We start from the raw sequence: 18,450 nt of genomic DNA, 5'->3' as shown, positions 1-18,450 counted from the left end.
ACATTAACTGACCCTCCTTCTGGATCCAGCTTCTTAAAAGTGACAGTTTGATGCTTTTCTCAGATTTATACCGTTGTATATTGACTTTTATGGTGTACACGACACGGCCATTGTTGACTATTTTCAGATAGGGTAGAAATAAAAAAAGGCTAATTTATCCAAATATTATCGATGATTATTAGCAGATAAAAACATCTGTTGTTCCATTGTTTACTCAATTTGCTTTTAAGGTCTTCGGTTTTCCTCTCCTCTTTGACCATGCAATATCACCTGACTTATGCTCATGTCCAGTGATGGCCTGCTTCTAATTAACACCATTCTTGAAATTCACACTTGCGCCGACACATTTAACTGCATTTCTTTAACTGTCGGACTCTTTCACAGACAAAGACACTCAAGCCAGCTTGGAAATAACCAGTCTAATCATAGAAAGGATCTCTCATGTTCACAAAGGGGACCAGTAAAACATGTCTAAGGTGAAATATGCGCAGTAAAGGCTGCATAAACCTTAATGGGATGTAGTTCCATAGTGGAGCAGGTGTTAATGCCATCTCATTTCCTCACATACACCTTCCTCTCTCCCCGCACATAAATTATTTGCACAGATGCAACCTCCTATTTACTTTTTAAACAGGATGAGCGAGCTGCAGCATATGAAAAGGCAAAGAGTCGGTCTGTGAGCCGACACAGGTCAGAGTACAGAGTGAGGAGACCCGGGACAGTGAGCACCAGGAGAGTCATGAATAAGTCACACAGCCCCTGGACCTTCCTCTGAAGGTACCGAGTTTGTGACATGGAGCTTTTTCATCTGATAGCGCTGAAATGTCCTGGAGACGTGGGGGGGAACTCAGATACATGCAAGTGGCTGCACTGTATATGCATGTGCTCTGTCTTGTGCATGTGTGTGAGTACATCACAACCCTGTGGATCACACACCAGGCATCTTCATTCATCCTCCAGAGACCCCCGCAACAACCACTCAGTTTTTCAAAGCAGTCTTTCTTTCTTTTTTTCTCAGTGAGGCCAGCATGGTGTCAGGGCGCCAGGTGATTTCGCTTTCAGTTCAAATAATGACTGTAATTAAGCAATTAAGACCCGCGAGGCAGAGAGGCCAAGAGCTGGCTCTCCCTTTCACATCGAAACAGACGGCAAATGAGGATTCACCAGGGATTTCAAACATTGTGGCTGTGGCATATGCTTGCTCCCTTTGGTACTGATAACAAGTGCTTGTGTCAAAGGGGTAGAGGGAACAAGCACTGGGTGATATGATGCGGAACCATGAAAATACATAAACGTGTCTAATTTTCTTCATGTTCATATTATAATTTTGAATATTCTTGTGATTTCGTGAATTATAGCAACCTTCAGGATAACACAGTATTTGTTACCGCAAATGTGTTCTACATTTTAGAAACCAAAGAGCATCTGCAGAATAATCTCTTGGTCATGCAGGGTTTTCACTCAAGTACCAACCTGAGATAGTGAAGGGTTTCTTTTCTTGGCTGCTTCAATAGCCTTTCGAGGACCGCAGTGAGACACTGGGCAGCAGTGATGAGATAGTTGGCATTTTCAGGTAGGAGAAAAGTCCAAGCTGGCCTTACATTCAGAAATAACACAAGTTCTTAAACTATTGACTGCACTGAAGCAGTAGACTTCAAAAGGTCCTTCTGACCTGTTTGCTGAGGAGCCTCAAACCAAGTTTTTTTTCTTCTTCTTCTTCTTTCCCTCCCCAGTACTACGCGTTTCATTATTAATATGTTTTTTCTCAAGTTTCTCTCTGACCCAGGACATTAAATAAAACATTGTATGGTTCATGAAAGATTATGAAAGAGCAGAACGTAAGCAGCAGGAGGTGTAAACTCAGCACAATTCATTCTGGTATATAATGTCAATGCCAGCAACCCCCCTCTCACCCTCCCTCCATGCCCTGCAGGCATATTGGCGGAACTACCAATGGATGCTAAGCTTTTTCCGACAAAGCTTCGAAGATAAAGTATCTTCCTTTTATCCCTCCTGCAAATCAATTCTGGGCCTTACAGCAAAATCCCATAAAATAACTTCAAACACCACTACTTACTCCAAAAATTTGTATTATGGCTATATCTCTTTGAACCCTTACCAGTGAAGTTTTGGAGGAAAATGATTTAAGTGTTATCTGCTAAGACATCAGCATGTCAGCACTTCACCTCAGTTTTTCTTCACATGTCAACCTGAACCTTGTATTTCTCTCCTTGTGTTTGGTTTTTGATTGCTTCTAACCATCCAGGCCTGGTGATAAATACAAATGCTGCTTGTAAACTTAATGGCTGTAGTAAGTGCAAACAAGATGGCATGAAGCCCTGCTGGTGTTTCATGCTCACTCAGCTGCTGAAATATTCATTCCCTTCACTCTTCTTCAACAATATGATATAAACTGAGGCAGATAACACGAGTAACTGAGAAACTAGCTAATCAGCTAATTGGCTTCATCTAAAACAATAATAAAGCATATTTAGGCCACTGTTAATTACTGAACATAATTTCTATAATTAATATGACTAATTTCACTAAAAAAAACAACTCTTTTCAAGTAAACTAACTTCATAGATAGACAGACGGACGGACGGGCGGACGGACGGATAGATAGATAGATAGATAGTTGATAGATAAATGTTTGATAGATAGATAGATAGACACATAGATAGATAGATAGATAGATAGATAGACAGATAGATAGATTATTTACATTTGGAAGTCAAATTAGATACTTCAAGAGGTCACTACTCAGTAAAAAAAGAAAACACAACTCCCACATGCTATATTTTAATGCCAAATCCACACGGTGTAGCCCTGAGCTAAATAGAACTGCTACACTGCTGGTGTGAGATAGTGTTCTTACATTTAGAGTAGGCAGTGGTAAGAATTTAATCTTTCTGCACAATACTGTATTTGATGGACACTTCCCCTTGCTCTACTAACAGCAGTGCCGTGTGCATTGGCACAACCTTTATCTTTGCAGTTTGCCGATCTGTGGGACGAGAACAGAGCTCCGAGATCAGTGGAGGTTTGTAAAGATGACCTGACAGTCTTGTGCACAGTCGTACAAGCTTTCTGGGATCCTCTGACCTCTGTCAAGAACACAACTCCAGATATTCACCTCAACAAAAGAGGAGAGATCAGATGTCCACAAAATCAATAGCTTTACTTTTCTAAGTGGATAAACATGAACAGTTTCAGAAGTCACAATCGTTCAGCCCAAATTCTGTCTTTATGAAAACAAAATAAGTACATGGAACCTAAAATGTGTTTCCTTGTATGTCAACAATTGTCTGTTATACAGGATGATATTTAAATATTTCTTCCTTTTAACCTTACACATTTTACTGTATTATACCTTTCAGCAAAAATGTAATTCTCATTTATATAATTCAAAATAACATAAAATACCACTGTTGTATGAAATGTTGTATTTGTGGCCTTTTTACTCATGGGATCTAACATGTCATGTAGGCTTTTTATCAGGTGACAGTCACATGTCAAAGGTCACCATGGACAGCTGTCGAAATATACGTGGCGACATGCTCACTGACATGAAAGGGTTCAATTTGAATCACAGAGATTATTCAAAAAAAGAATAGACCAGATTTACAAAATTTAAAACCTGCACAGGTTAAAAACAACAATAAGAAGTTATCTATCCAAATGTGCTTTATTCTGTATGCTCTCTGTGCTCAGGTGAAGTGCAGGAGCCAGGTGGGGGGACCTGAGGTGACCCTTGACGTGGGTCAGTCACTTGCTGAGTGGCCTATTAAACACTTGAAGACCTCCTCGTGTCAAAACATGACACCAATCTTCAGAAAACTGAGAAAATCCTGAGTGCAGACAAACTGTGGTACAAAAGCATTGTACAGGCAAGTGAAGGATCTGACATTTTATTTCATACCAGTATAAAGAAACATAAAATGGAATTACTCAGCTAAAGCACAAGCACCTCAGAACCCCAAACGTAAGCACAGTCGGTGAGTAAATGCACTTAGTGACTATCTCGCACTTCCTCTTAGATTTATCTTGGGGCCTGTTTGGTGAGGTTGGAAACTACTGATCTGCAGTTCAGAGCAAGTAACACAAAGGAACAGTGTGATACTTGGTGTATAATAATGGACAACCCAACCCACACATCCACACCCGCTGCTCTAACTACGAACATACATGCAGTACTCACCACTGTGTGGAGTAAGAATTACAAAAGAGGAGATGTTACTCTATTTAGATAAGTGTTACTTGCCGTCAACAGTGTTGCGCTGCGCAAGTATTCATGAGAATGCATTTGAATAATTCAGAGTGCTCTTGCCAACTGCTAAGGGAGGCCAAGTGACAGTCTGTGCATTATCCTTTGATCAAGGGGTTCCATAAGAGCGCAGCATCGGCCACACCGGAGAAAAAAAGCATATTTAGGCCAACACAGATGCGCAAATCCAAGATGACAGAGCATCAGAGTAGTAAGCAAATCTCTTCTTTTTTTTTTTTACAGGCTGAAGAATATGAACAAAGTGGTTTAGCACTGCGTTAAGCAGAAAGACCCATCAAATAAAAACGTCCCATCTGGTGGCGTTAGATTTAGGGACCAAAGTGCACCAACCTATATTCCTCATGGTTATTGTCTTTTTTGGGGATTTAATTAAAATCTGCCTTTTAGTGAGCTTACACAAAGCATGAATGCCACAGGTCCAGCTGAGGGGGATTTGTATACATGGGATCCATTTAGTTAACAAAGGAGTATAAGCCAGTTGACTAATAACACTGTTGCATTCACAGTACAGTGGGAGCACAACATCTGCAGAGCTACGACGGGGAAATAGTCTGATTATAAACCTCAAAACGCTTAAAACACACAGTGTGACTGCACAGTCTAAAAAGAGAACCATTACAGGAGGCTTGGTATCCAGCAAACGTGAAGTGCGAAGACAAACAGAACAAAGGAAAATGGAGCACTAAGAAGTGCCGCTCAAATTCCAGACCCAACACCTTTGGACAGCAAATCCCTGGACGCAGCCCGCTACAAACTAAATCATTTCAATAAACGCTGTCACGGAATCAAGCGCTGCACCACCCAGGCATAAGCTACAACACAAAAAAAGTCACCCGCTGCTCTGAAATGCTTTGTCACTGAAATCGAATGTGATGTAGAGCGATTTTCCATGCATTTGCCTCTCAATTATGGATAGTGATTGTAATGAGTTCAGATGGCTCCCAAACACTGAACTTCTGTTCAGTCCCATTACAGTTTGGGTAAATGAAAAATGCATTAGGTGTGTGTACGTATATACACTTTTCAAAGCTCTCGCTCATGGTTAAAACACTTATGCCACGAAATCCCACAGAGCCTCTTAAAGAGTTTCTTTCCTTCACAGTTTTTCCAAAATGATCAGTGGGTATTTCGGAAACAATTACAGTTTTGAGTAAATATTCTCCAGTGGTTGTAGACTCCAAGGCATAATTATGATGCTGACAACCCAGGGAGGGTTGCTTGCTTCCCTAAATCAGGTCTTGGGATTTGGGATTCTGAATTCAGTGACAGACAATTGTTACTCAGGAGATCCTTAATGAAAATGTAGCTGACTGGGCCGGGGTCAGCACTTCACTCTCGCTACTCAACAGCGGGGCTCCGGGGTAGAAGAATCTCGACGTGTCTAACACGCCTGTAAGTGCTGTTTGTTGTCAAAAATCTACTACCCAATGTCCTGGATTAAAAATGCAGCATCTCCTGTTTCTTTTTTCTATTCCCCCTGTTTCCTCTCCTGTAAATGAGCTCAGTCAGGTTGAATAAGAGATGCAGATCGACTGTAATAGGAATGTGGGGGTAAATAGACATGTGCTCCGCTCAGTGTAATCAAATCTGTGGCCTGTGCCAGACAAGTCTGCTGTCATATTGACTTGTGTTACAAGGAAAGCTGTTTGAGGGCGTATGTAATGTGCCTTTCTTTTACATCAGTGAATGTAACGCAGCAGATTATTCCAATGGAGTTTGTTTTTGGTGCCTTTAGAGCTAAAAAATGTAACATATCAGAGGAGGGCATGTGGACGGTCGTACAAAGTCTCACGTCCAAGATTACATGATGAAATTTATCATCAAACACTCAAAACCTAGCAAACCCCTGCTTACTTAACCATCCTGTGGTTATGACACAATAATAGACTTTTAAAGGGGAATGAAATAAAAGATTTCGCTGAAGTGACAGTTACACTGTAAAACTAAATGCTAACATAGTATGACAGACGCAAAAGTAAAGAAGAGCCGTAAATTATCAACTATTAGCTGTATTCTCGACCAAGTGAGGTTATAGCAGTGTAATGAACTGAGCAAAGGAGGGTTCTAGTGCTAACTCAACATTTCATTTGTAAGAGGAGAAATGTGCTATCTGACATTATTGTATTCATGAAACAAATTAATATATATCATTAATAATGGTTCAAGTTAAATGTAGTTAATTATTGCACATTTTTGGGGTTGATTTCTGTATCTGTATTTATTCTTATGATGTAGAACAGTTGTCCTGTGACCAGAAGATTCCTGGTTCAAATCCAAGCTCCAAGTGTCTATGAACAAAAAAATATTTTGCACAGATGTTTTGGCTGAATTTCTAACTGGTGTTCACCGTGGTCAATAAGATGTAATATTGTAATATAATATAATATAATAATATTGCAACATAAAGCTTTCGACAGAGAAGATTCATGTTCAACGTGCATGCAAACAGTCAAACAAAAAGCAAAAACAATAGAAACATCTGAGTATAGCTGCTTTCAGACATGCACTGATCTCCGGATAATCTCCTGACATTATCCAGAGGGGATGTATGTGTGAACACAAATGTCAGAGTGAGAGGTTCTGGAGTTTCTCCTGCCAGTCCCCTGGTAAAACCTCTGGGTAATGTTCAAGTAAGCCCACGTGAGAACACAGCAGGAGACCCTCTGGAGGATTCATTACGAGCTAGTGGTCGTGTTGCTTAGGTTTCAAGTGACAGATGCAAAACGGGAAAAATAATACAAATATCTGAGGATGAAAAAGTCGGAGCCGGAGACAAAGATGTCAGGAGAGCATTTGGTGATAAGGTCCGACACCGGTGTTAATGTGCTGTGAACACAAATATGTGCTCTCTGCAGCAGAACCTCTACATTATGTCGTGCCTCTGTCTGCTTCACCGCCCGTCACTTGAACGCTCCGGATATCTCCGTGTTGTTGTGAACGAGTCTGAGCCGAGAATGTCCTGCTGCGTTGTTCTCGTGAGAAAGAGAAACTCCGCAGAAAGTCCAGACCCAATTGTGCGTACATTCTCCAGAGTTCATGTCTGAAATAAGCTTATTATACAAAATGGGAAGGAGCAGATAACAGTCATGTCAAGATTGTTATTATTTTCTTAAAATAGAGACTCTCTCTAAGTACATCTTACCCAATGCCAGAGACAGGATGGCCACTCCGAGCACATAATATAAAACATGTAACAATATATAAACATGTATCCAATGTAAAGGATTCCTGCAGAGGCCTTAGGTCAACCATGTGTGGGACATCATTTTAATCAGACATGATATTTGTCATACACGATATTTAAGGTATTAAAATATGTATTGGTCGCAAATTCCTGGACAACTGTATTATAAATTGTGATGATGATGGGATGTCTATGACGATGATTCTGACTTGTTTTTCATCATTAATAAACAGCAGAGCTTGTGACACAGTGCAACGTGTCCACCGGTTGCCGCTCCCTCGCTGCTGCCATCCACTAGAAAGAGCAGCAGTAAACTGTGTTATCTCATCTGGGCCTTCTGTGCCATGTATGCAGTGAACAGAGACTTGGTGGGGAGGCTCTGTAAACACAGCGTTACAGGGAGCACACATGTCTACCTTCTGAAACATCAGTCTCACACTGAGGCTGTCAAAGAGCCGAGACTCGCAGCACAGCGCACACAATGGGAACGGACCTGTGGCATCACTTTCAAATGCAATCAGAGCTCAGCGAAACCAAACAATGAAATGAAAAGGCTGAGCGCATTTTAGCTGAAAGTGTCACATCTGAAAAGACACAAACGGAAAGTTTGTTTAAAGGATAAATAAAACCATGACCCGCGTTTAAGGCAGGTGAACAGAAACAAGTCATCATCTGGAACCCCCGCAAACCGAGCAGCAGCGGCTCTGAAGGGGATGTTGAGGAAATGTAATGAAAATAGTCACTTTGTTCACGCTGACATGAGAGGAAAATGCAAAGTGTTCTACTTCACACTGCTGAGAAGTAGTATAATCGCTCATAAACTTAGTTTTTACCAAAACTAGCAGGTTTCCTGTCATTTTTTTCAACACCACCCACTCAGAAGCCAAAAAAAGCAGACAGCAAGAGAGTGAAAACGGAGCCATTTATGGGATGTCTTATACACTGAGCACACATTCTGAATGCTTTGAGCCTTTAGATGCTATAAAAGCACTGGATAATGATTGCCGGAGACTCCACCACTTCCTGTTGTTCTCACACAGGGCTCTTAGTGTCACCCGTCACTCTCTGCCTTTAATTGAAACCATTTCCTCTGCTATGACTCGACGCCTCGTCGCAGTCTCCAATGGGCTTGGCAGAGGTGCTCTGAGGCAACCACGGCACTAAAAGGATCAGACCTCTGGGGTGATCCGCAGCCAGAGAAGACAGCGTTTATGCAGCTCTTCTAAAGTGGCGGTTTTCCTGGCTGTGTGACTGGCTTTGGTCCAGGCTTCCTGTGACTGGGACAGTCAGGGAGCCAATGCAGTTGTGTGCTGTACTCCCTCGCCACTTAGGGAGAAAACAGCCGCTTGAGAGCGCTTTGATATGTAGAAATATGAAGGCATCATATTTATCCTCTATCCCCTTCATGGAGAATGCTTGGATGAAAGTAGCAGTGGGAGCGGGCTGAAGGCAGAGGATTAACAATGACATAACATGAAGAGGGGTCTGTCAGCATAGTGACACCTCGTTTCGCCTGCCATTGTCTGATTACCCCAGCAGCAGCCCACCAATGACAGGGATGATCACAGGAAGGCGGGAAGAACACAACTGTCAGGCTTAGGCTGCAAAGCCAATTCCCACCATTTCTGCTCCTTCAAACCAGATTTTAGACATGAAGGAACGAGAGAGCAGAGGAGAGTGAGGGAGAAGGGGTGGAGGAGTGAGAGAAAGAGTGAGGGAAAAGGACACATGGACAGCTTACAGGGGATACAAACCAAAAGATTATGGTAATCTTCCCTCCTTTGTCCCCTGCGAAATGTTTTCGTACTACGCCTTTTATCTGTGTAAGAAGGGATGTGAACCTCTTCAGTTAGTGACAGTGGGCACTTTCTGTGTGGTTTCTGGGTAATTAGCACCAGTAGCAGGCCTTTTCTTTTTCTCTGCTCAAGCTTATGGTCTTCTTAGGGACGGCAACAGGGGATTTTCCCCCTCCAACCCTCTGTCTGCTCTTAAGGAGCGATTCCCAGCCCAGGCCGAGCCACAACAACCATCTGTTAGCGCTGGAAGGATCAAAACCTTCAGAGACTCTGAGCACCACTGACAATAAAATGGACAGCTTAAGTTCAGACAGGTGACTGAATTAATTATTCTATTCAGAGTGCAACAGAGATGTTTCAATAGAGTGGTCAATGGACTGCTCAGATGCTCCATACTGTGGAAAACAATTTGTTTATGATTCTTTTTTTAATTTTAAATAAATCGTTAAAATCGGAATATTATGACTCCTCTAACCTCCCGTTGAACACCAGCTAAGTGAATCAATTAGAAGCACAAAACTTTCCAACATGTTTTCTGTGACTTTCACTTGGTGGTCATTTCACAGGGAGGGGGTCGCTAACAACTAATCTTTTTTCCCATGCAGAGTGACAGAAGCCAAAGGATAAATTGGCTGCTGGCACCACAAACACGCCTTTTCAATTTGGGATAGAACCAATACGAGATCTAAAAGAACACCCAAAGCTTACGCTCATCATATCAACTGGGGCTTTTCAACCGGGGGTCAAAGGTGGCCCTCAGATAAAGTGCTATACAAGAGATCAGTGGGCCGGGCCTTCGACACCTAATAAATGCACACACAGTGTTAATAGCGATACATTTGTTGATCAGAAGTGCGGGCACTCCTGTGTGAATTTGTCTTCTTTTATTTTTTTAACGCTTTGATGTTTTTTTTTTCAACAACACCTCTTCTCTCCACTCCAATGGATGAACCCTCTTTTTGTTGTGGCTCAAGCTGCATCTTATTGTCTCTGTCACGGGTGCTTTGTCTTACCAAGGCCCACTGCACCCTCAGAGAAGCAAGGGGGGGTTTCATCAAAGCTCGGGCGAGATGGACTCAACAACAGTGGATTAAGGTCTTCTGCATGATAAAGTCCCTACCTAGGGGTGGAATTAACTTAATATGTGAAAGAATGTTATTGAGAGGGAATAAAGTGCCAAAAAGCTCTGTCATTCTCTTCGTAATGTCCTAATCCAGCGCCTGACACAGGGACCTTGGGCTGGAGTTTGTTAATCACAGAGATGCCCATCTGTATTGCCTGTCCTTTAAGCTATTTAAACTTCGCCTAAACTCAATTATTGTCCCTGGGAGACCAAAATGGCATATTAAGTTACGTGAAAGGGTATTCGACCAGGGAGAAAAAGGAATCCCGGCCTTAAAGCAAAGAGATGTCAACGAAGCCAAATTCAAAGTACAGCTAAACAGATTAGAGGCAGAATCTATAGACCTGAAAAACAACGTGACAATGAGTTAAAGAGAGGAGGAATCTCTCTTTCAAAGCATCCTCTAAAGTGTTAAGCAACCTAATCATGGAGGATCTAGGAGACTGTGCCCCGGCATATATTTCTCTATTTACAGCTCACACATGGCTGAGATCACTGCAGACCTTAGATATCACACTGGAGAGCATTTATTCTCACACCCCACACAGTTACATGTTCAACGCACATTTCCTCTATGAAGCTAAAACAAATATATTGTCATTTGTATTTATTTTTAAAGGCTATTACATAAAAATAAAAAAATATATTTTACCACTAGCTTCTCTTGACAAGATTTACAGAACGTGCTGACATTAACATAGTTGTAAGCTTTGCTCATGATAATGAGGGAAAACTGGTTTAATGTATGTAATAATCTCCCACAAAATGATCTATCTAGAAGCTAAAGATGGGTCAATAATAATTATCATAATAATCAGCAGTGTCTTTTCAGGGAAGCAGTCCCCAGAAGTGGGGAATGAACTGTGATGGAATACGTATTGCTCTTGCTCTTGCAAAACTACGGAAACAAAATTAATATTATATTATAAAAATACTCAAAGTGACAAGTAGTTGTCGCTGGTAAATAAATGTAGTGACGAAATAAAACTAATAGCAGTAAGAGGTATAATATGAAGTAGTGAATAAGCAATATTTCTCTGTGATGTAGTGGAATCTAAGTAATAGATGTCAAACTTTTTCCCCCTGAAGAACATCCTTATAATAACATCAACCTACTCCATAACCTATTCAAAAAATCGGATTATTTTAATATGCTGGTGTGAAGTGATTCGAACTACATGTGTAAAAATGACTTTTGTAGCATACAGCATGATTTTAAACTCTCTTAAGTGCCAAACAACTGCAAATAAATTGGATGCAATTTTACATCCAGCAGAGCACGTGAACCACGACTCTATGTGACAGCGGCTACGTTCCATATGTGGTCTAAATGTCCCTTCATTTCAGGCGCATGGTCAAGCGAAAGCTCAGCGGTCGAGGCAAATGGACTCACTTTGTGGCACACAATCATGCCACGTTTGCTTAGGCGCACCGAGAGCCTTGCGCCCTTAAAGTCGGGCAAATACTTAAATGGGAGTATTTGTGCAGCGAGAAGTGCTGGCCTTTGTCAAACCATCCGTCCAAAATAGCCAAATGCACTGGAGTCTAACTGGAGTCGTTGCTCCCTCCAGTAAGCATGGTTTTGCGTACTCTGTCATGCAGAGGAGTAAATGACACAGGACTGTACAGAACTGTGGGGAGGCTCCGCTGCTCCCCATGTGCCCTGGATAGTGTGATACCACTCATCAAACTGTAAACAGGCAGATTAACAAGGTTCTCCACACCATGATTCACACGTTTGCTGTGAAGATAAGAAATGTGACTCGTCCATGCGATGCTGATGTGAATTTATCAAGGCCTGCATAGAGACAGGGACGATAGAATTAGCTGATAGATATACTCGACGGTTGGCGAGTATATCAAATGGCTTTGAAATAACCGCACTGTCAAAATAGGCCTTTGCATTCCATTTCCCTTTTGTTCCTGTAAACACAAGGCAAACAACACCCATTTTCTCGCCATCACATAGACTCATATAACTCTGATTAGGGCGTCACGATTAGAAACGTGCACATGTCCTGTAGTCTTGTTGTGGCGGGATATTCCGGGCAAACAGTTCCGAGCCGCAGCCGTCACACCACTGTGCACATGTGCTGAAGAGGATGCTTCTGCTGACATGCTGTATGGAGACATTAACCTGGCCAACCGTCGTGCCAATGGTGAAAGCTCCTGAATAAAAAGGAGGACACGATTGTCACAGCGTGTTTGCTCTCTTTGCTTCTCTTGTCTGAGCCATAAGGCCCTCGCCGGGTGGAAGGGGAAGCCCACAAAGAGCGGCTCTCTAATGGAACGAGGGGCGGCCGCGACACTGAACGCACATTAACATCAGCAACAGACGGTGATTCTGCGGCATCATCTCTGATGGAGATGCTATAGGAACCCTAAAAATGTATTGGCCACTGACAAGAACTACAGGTTGAATGTACAGTTTTTTTTAATGGAAAACAGACAAACGCAGTACTAACACAGCTGTGTGAAAGTTGGCTACTTCTCCCTCTGGATAAACCTTTGAACGAAAACACCACAGGCTATAAGAGATATGTGTGAGCGGAGCAAGTTTAATTACTGTGAATAAAGTGGTTAATGCCGTGTGGCCTTAAGGGAATGCCACTGTTTCTACTTTGAGCCTAAATGCTTCTTAATAATTACAACTTCTAATGCTTTTTAAAAAACAGGATTAATGAACATTTTAATATCTAATATAATACAAGCACAGACAGCTTTGTTTGATCAAGTTCCACGTTAACATTTGGCTCCTACGTTCACTCCGGCTGTGGTTATTATCGTTCGTCTTCATGATGGTAACACAGTGGGAAAATAGTTGCTCTAATTTGTCTCAGCGGTCATCTCTCCGTGGACACGCTATTGCCTCCCATCACGGAGAAGCCTGGCCCTCGGCATTCAATTTGCAGCACTTTCCCAAGTATAGATCTCCTTCTTGCCCTCCAGTCGTAAGGACGGCAAACATCAGAAGCAGATATCGCTCTGGCGTACATCGGGCCGATGTCAAAAGATTATGCAAAAACTGCAGGCACGATTCTCCTGTTTACACCCAATTCTGTAACTTATGTGTGTTCTCGTGAGGAGCGTCATTAAAGAGATAAAGCAGGGTTTGAGGGCTGCATCGAATAGAAAAGTGGAGCTGAGAGAATGAAAGAAATGACCTTAGGATAGTCAAGACAGAAAAGAAAGCACACATCTCTAACTGACCACTCATGCTCCATCAGAATCATATTTTTTCCACTTCATGCTTGGTTTGCCAATGAATCTTTCCCCCCTTCTGTAAACAAAACACATATTTGCACAGAAAATTACATATACAAGGAGATGTGCGCTTTACACTCAATGCTTTGGACAACACGGCTTCTCCAAATGGAGCAAAACAAGGGCCTTTATATCTTGTTACGGACAAAGTGCACTTCAGCATGGCTAAGTGGTTTTAGAGGGCGTAGGGACGGAGGTGGAGTCAAGATCCGTCTTGACATTTCTTGCACCACAGTTCTGTAGGATAGAGAATTCAAAGACAGATGTGAATACGTACAGAGACAAGCTTTAAAGAGCATTAAACAAATACACTTTGGAATTCAAACCAAAGGGTGTCACAAATGCATTTCCTGAAACAGCCGCAGTGGGAGACTCAGTACAAAATTTTGACGTTTATAGGTTATAATGTGGCCTCCTTGTTGAACAGTCTGGGATGTCGCTGGAACACATGGCACAACAACTGGAATGGAATCGCATCTGACATGTATATATTCTACTACATTTTATAAATATCTTAATAAATGTTGTGCTCTCCCCGCACCACAATACTATTACTCTGGATATAAATGAAAGGAGACATTAGCCCTCTGTCTCCTCGGCACACAGAGAAAAGAGAGTTGTTAGTGGGTAGGTATGCTTGCATCTAATATGGAATGTGAGAGATGAAAGAAACCTGAACACACAGATAGGAGAAAGTTTGCTCATTAAACTCAAATCCTTAAAAAGCTAAGTAAAGAATCTCGACGTGTACTCGCTAAAACGAGAAACACACTCACTTTTCAACATTTCCTCTCAGCTTAAGACAGCCGAGAAAGAGCCGGTGATGGGAAAAAGGTCAATTAGCTTATTAGTGCCTGTTCAGGTAAAGGTGATTTCATGCTGTTGACATGTAATGTTCCTTCCCAATCCTCGATCTGACTCTGTGCTTACATTCAGTAACACTTGCAATTTACACTAAAGGCAGAGTGTGGAAGCTGCACTTCTGCTGAAGCTGTGATGACAATGATTTTAACTGACAAAGAGATGACTAACTTTGATTTCAGTCGGAAATCACTGGGTTTCAGGGGCGTTCACAGCTACCTTCTTTGATCCGGACAAAAGAGGGGGTCTCGGACCAGATCATTTCCAGTGTGAAAAATTGGAGAGTTTAGACTATAGCATTAAACAATAGAAGAAGAAAAAGAAGCAGAAGCGGCTCGCAGGATTGATTGTAGTCTTCACCTCTGAAGATTTAATGTTTGAACGACAAGGACATTCATTTTGCTTGTGGTAAAACCATACTGATATTACAGTGGTAATTAAATCAACCAAGTGAACTGCTTCATTCATTTTGTCCATTGAAAAAGAAAGACTATTTTTTTCTATGCATTTCAATTAAAAACTGTAGGGAATACAATAGCTGAAATGACAACATGCTGATGTCAGACGCATTCCCTTCTACAAACCAATCACGGTCAAGTACAGGTAGTCAGAGCCCACGAAGGTGACGATAGAAAAAGGCTTTAGTGTGTTCTCTAAATTGCGAAAAAACAAAAACTAACCAGAACGAATGTAAACCTTGGTTCGGATCAAGGTCCAAAACTTTCAGGTGTGAAAATGCTCTTAGTTGAATTAAACTACAGTGGTTATGGATTTTTTTTTTGTTACAGTGAATAATAAATGGGCTTGTGTTTCATATGACACCAAAGCCTCTTTTCCTCTGGTCGAAAAACCCACTAACACCAGCTAACATCTGGCTTTTGTCTGCAATCAAAATGGATACAAGCAGCATTCACTCCCGGGTCAAGTCACTCTACGGTAGAGGCTCTGGCAAGACAGTTGTCAGTGCGTTTGTGACACACCCGCTAATTTTGGTGTGAAAGAGGTACATTTAAATTTGGTAGATAGATAGATAGATAGATAGATAGATAGATAGATAGATAGACAAAATACACACAGATTGATGCAGTGAGAGACAGAAACATTACAGTCGATAAAATGTGCCATATACTGTATATACTGTATGTCAGTCTGAATGTAAAATCATTATTTAACTGCTCACCAGCCTCAGCAGTTTTAGGACAACCGCTGAAATCCACAGTTCATACATCAACAGCCTTTAACACACCGGGAATAAATTGTGGCAGGGTGAGGAAAAGAAGAAAAAACACACAATTGGAAAAATACCTGCTGGCATGGGCTGCAGAGAGGTCAGCTCATTGATAGCGCTGCCCTGTCAACTGTGTTCTTTTTGAAACAAGTCCAGTCTCAGGGGTCACTGCAGGGTGGCACTGCCCGCCAACATTTGTGTTACTTTTCAATGCCAGCCCCCGACTTGAGACGATTTTTAGCTCTCCTGCTGCCAACTGAATCATTCCTTTGTTCCTCTTGGTATTATTACCATTACTGATTACAGCTCTTCACATGAGCGTGTAATTTAAACTGAAAAACATGTGCATTCTACATCGCGTATTGTTCTTTTGTTTTATAATACAATATCATTTATTGTTTATTGTTTCTGTGGCACCTCAGTTTCCCATCGTGGAATAAAATGAAGTTTATCTTCTTACTGAAGATGTCCTTCTTCAGATCGTAATTTTAGCTGGAATTATTCTGCTTCATTTCACCAGAGGTAGAGGTAATTTGGTTTCATGTGTTAAGACGCTGGATTCAGTAAAAGCTCTGGTTTTAGATTTCTAACCACTTCCATTTCTAACCAGCTTCTACGTTACAACCTCCACTATCATGTTATGATAGCACTTCCAAAAATAACACCTAAATTCCTGCATGTTTCCGCTGCTCCAGTGTTCTAAGGAAAAATCGTGGTTTTAAGGGAGATGTCATCTTAATATAGACGTTGCGCCGCTCTTGCTACGGGACTTAACGCTAACGCAGGCAGCCAGGCCCGCTCCATCACGACGTCTTCGCCTAATGAACAGTGAAACGCTCCATTGACCAGGAGAGGGGAGGGTGCTGGTTTGAGATCACAGCAGATCTGTCTACAACGCTAATGATCATTGCGGTTAAATTCAACTAATTAGCCACATGCATGCCCACCGAATCTGCTGCTGGTTTCAGATGCGCGACAAGAAACACTGAGCTGGTGGTTTCAAACGCAGAGACATCTTGAAGTGCAAAAAAAGATTTCCCCCCAAAGGCTCCTGTGGCCGTGTTCATGGCACCCAGTGCAAGTTAAAGACATTCTCATGCTTATGAGAGAGAGCAGGCAGGGTAATTTAAATTCTGTTGACATTTACTGTCAAGGAGTATTAATTCACAGGCATCCTCTGCTGCACGGGCTTACTCAGCACCACCGGCCGCGGGCTCTGGAGAAAGACATGCTCCCTTTACTGTACTCTTAGCAGATTCCCCCTCAGACTGTTGCTGTGATCGGAGGCACACAACCCCCAACCCATGGGTCACAGCGGCAAAACGCAGGGATATAGCCCGGTGGAATGTCATTTATACAGGTTGTGTCCTCTAAGCACAGAGACACCTTCAGACCACATTTCAGGGGATGTGCCTCCCACATCATCCCGTGTCACAACAGACAAGATCCCACATTTCTCTAGTGCTCCACTTAGAAGAGAATATCCACCCAGTTTGTTTTTTCGTGTGAGATCTATTTCTGGTCAAACTATGACTGTTATCTGGTTAAGCATCACAGCAGTTTCCAGAGGGTGAAAGAAACACAGAGACACATCTATTAAGACCCAACTGTTCATATCTGCTCTTTTGACTATTCCTGCGATTCATGTAGGTTCATCATATTTGTTCAAAGGAGGGGGTGGGGGGCGGGGGGGGGGCGTTCAGTGAGATTTGACCTGATTTGATTTCTTAAAACACACCACAAGCCGATCAATTCCTTCAGCTCATCTCGCGTTCCCATTTGCTATTCCATTTTATTTCATCACACTTCTCTTACGCTCGTGTTCATGTGCGGCTACGATACTAGCTCATACAAAATTTGCTCATATGCTCTGTAAAGCGCAATTTACCATGTGCGCATGTACATTTAACCGTTGAGATAAAGTCTATCGGACAAGGCTCGCGCATGGTTTAGCTTCTAGCAATGACACAACCTTGAGTGAATAATGCAGTCCTAATCAGCAGATGATCCGGGGCTAAAAACCTGAGGGGAAAATCAGAAGCCTTTAAATGTAACAGAGAACAATTACGTGTTCGCACAGGGCTAATATATAATTTATTATAGTTAAGGATAATACACGTTGTATAATGTCTTTCGAAAAAAAAAAAACCATTTTGGAAAGAATCAAAGAGCATTTAGAAAAAGGGAGCAGCTATATTAATATGTGCTCTAATAAAACAAAGTGCAACGGAGGGAAGCTTCTGCTCTTCAGCCATTATGTGTTTACACATGTAATTATTTTTGGATGCAAAAATTAGCAGGAAACAGGGCGAAAACTGACAAATGCTCTTTTTTTTAAATATCAATGGCAAGGGTGTTAATTTTAATACTTAAATGAGGAGACCTCTGTAAATAAACCCCGTTTTTTACCAGTGAATTGTGACCTAAATGGAGGATTAAACTGTGTAAAACAGAGCCTTTAACTGCCTGTGCTGGAGCTGTGACAGGTCCTTGGGAGATACACAGAGACTGCTTGCAACACATGTCATATATCATAGCTTCAATCTGTACCCCAACCACTACCTGCGAGCTACAAATGTGCACTTCTCCTGTCATTTCTGCACAGGCAGATGAGGGGGGCGGGGTGGGGTAAAAGGGGGTGGGGGTCGCTCGCTAAAAAACACCAAATGGCTTCGCATTGTTTTGTTTTCGTCGAGCCGACATTGT

Source organism: Hippoglossus hippoglossus, chromosome 4, assembly GCF_009819705.1.
Source record: "Hippoglossus hippoglossus isolate fHipHip1 chromosome 4, fHipHip1.pri, whole genome shotgun sequence".
In the NCBI taxonomy this organism is placed as follows: Eukaryota; Metazoa; Chordata; class Actinopteri; order Pleuronectiformes; family Pleuronectidae; genus Hippoglossus; species Hippoglossus hippoglossus.
The sequence above is the reverse complement of the archived record's forward strand: the minus strand, read 5'-3'. Positions refer to the sequence as shown.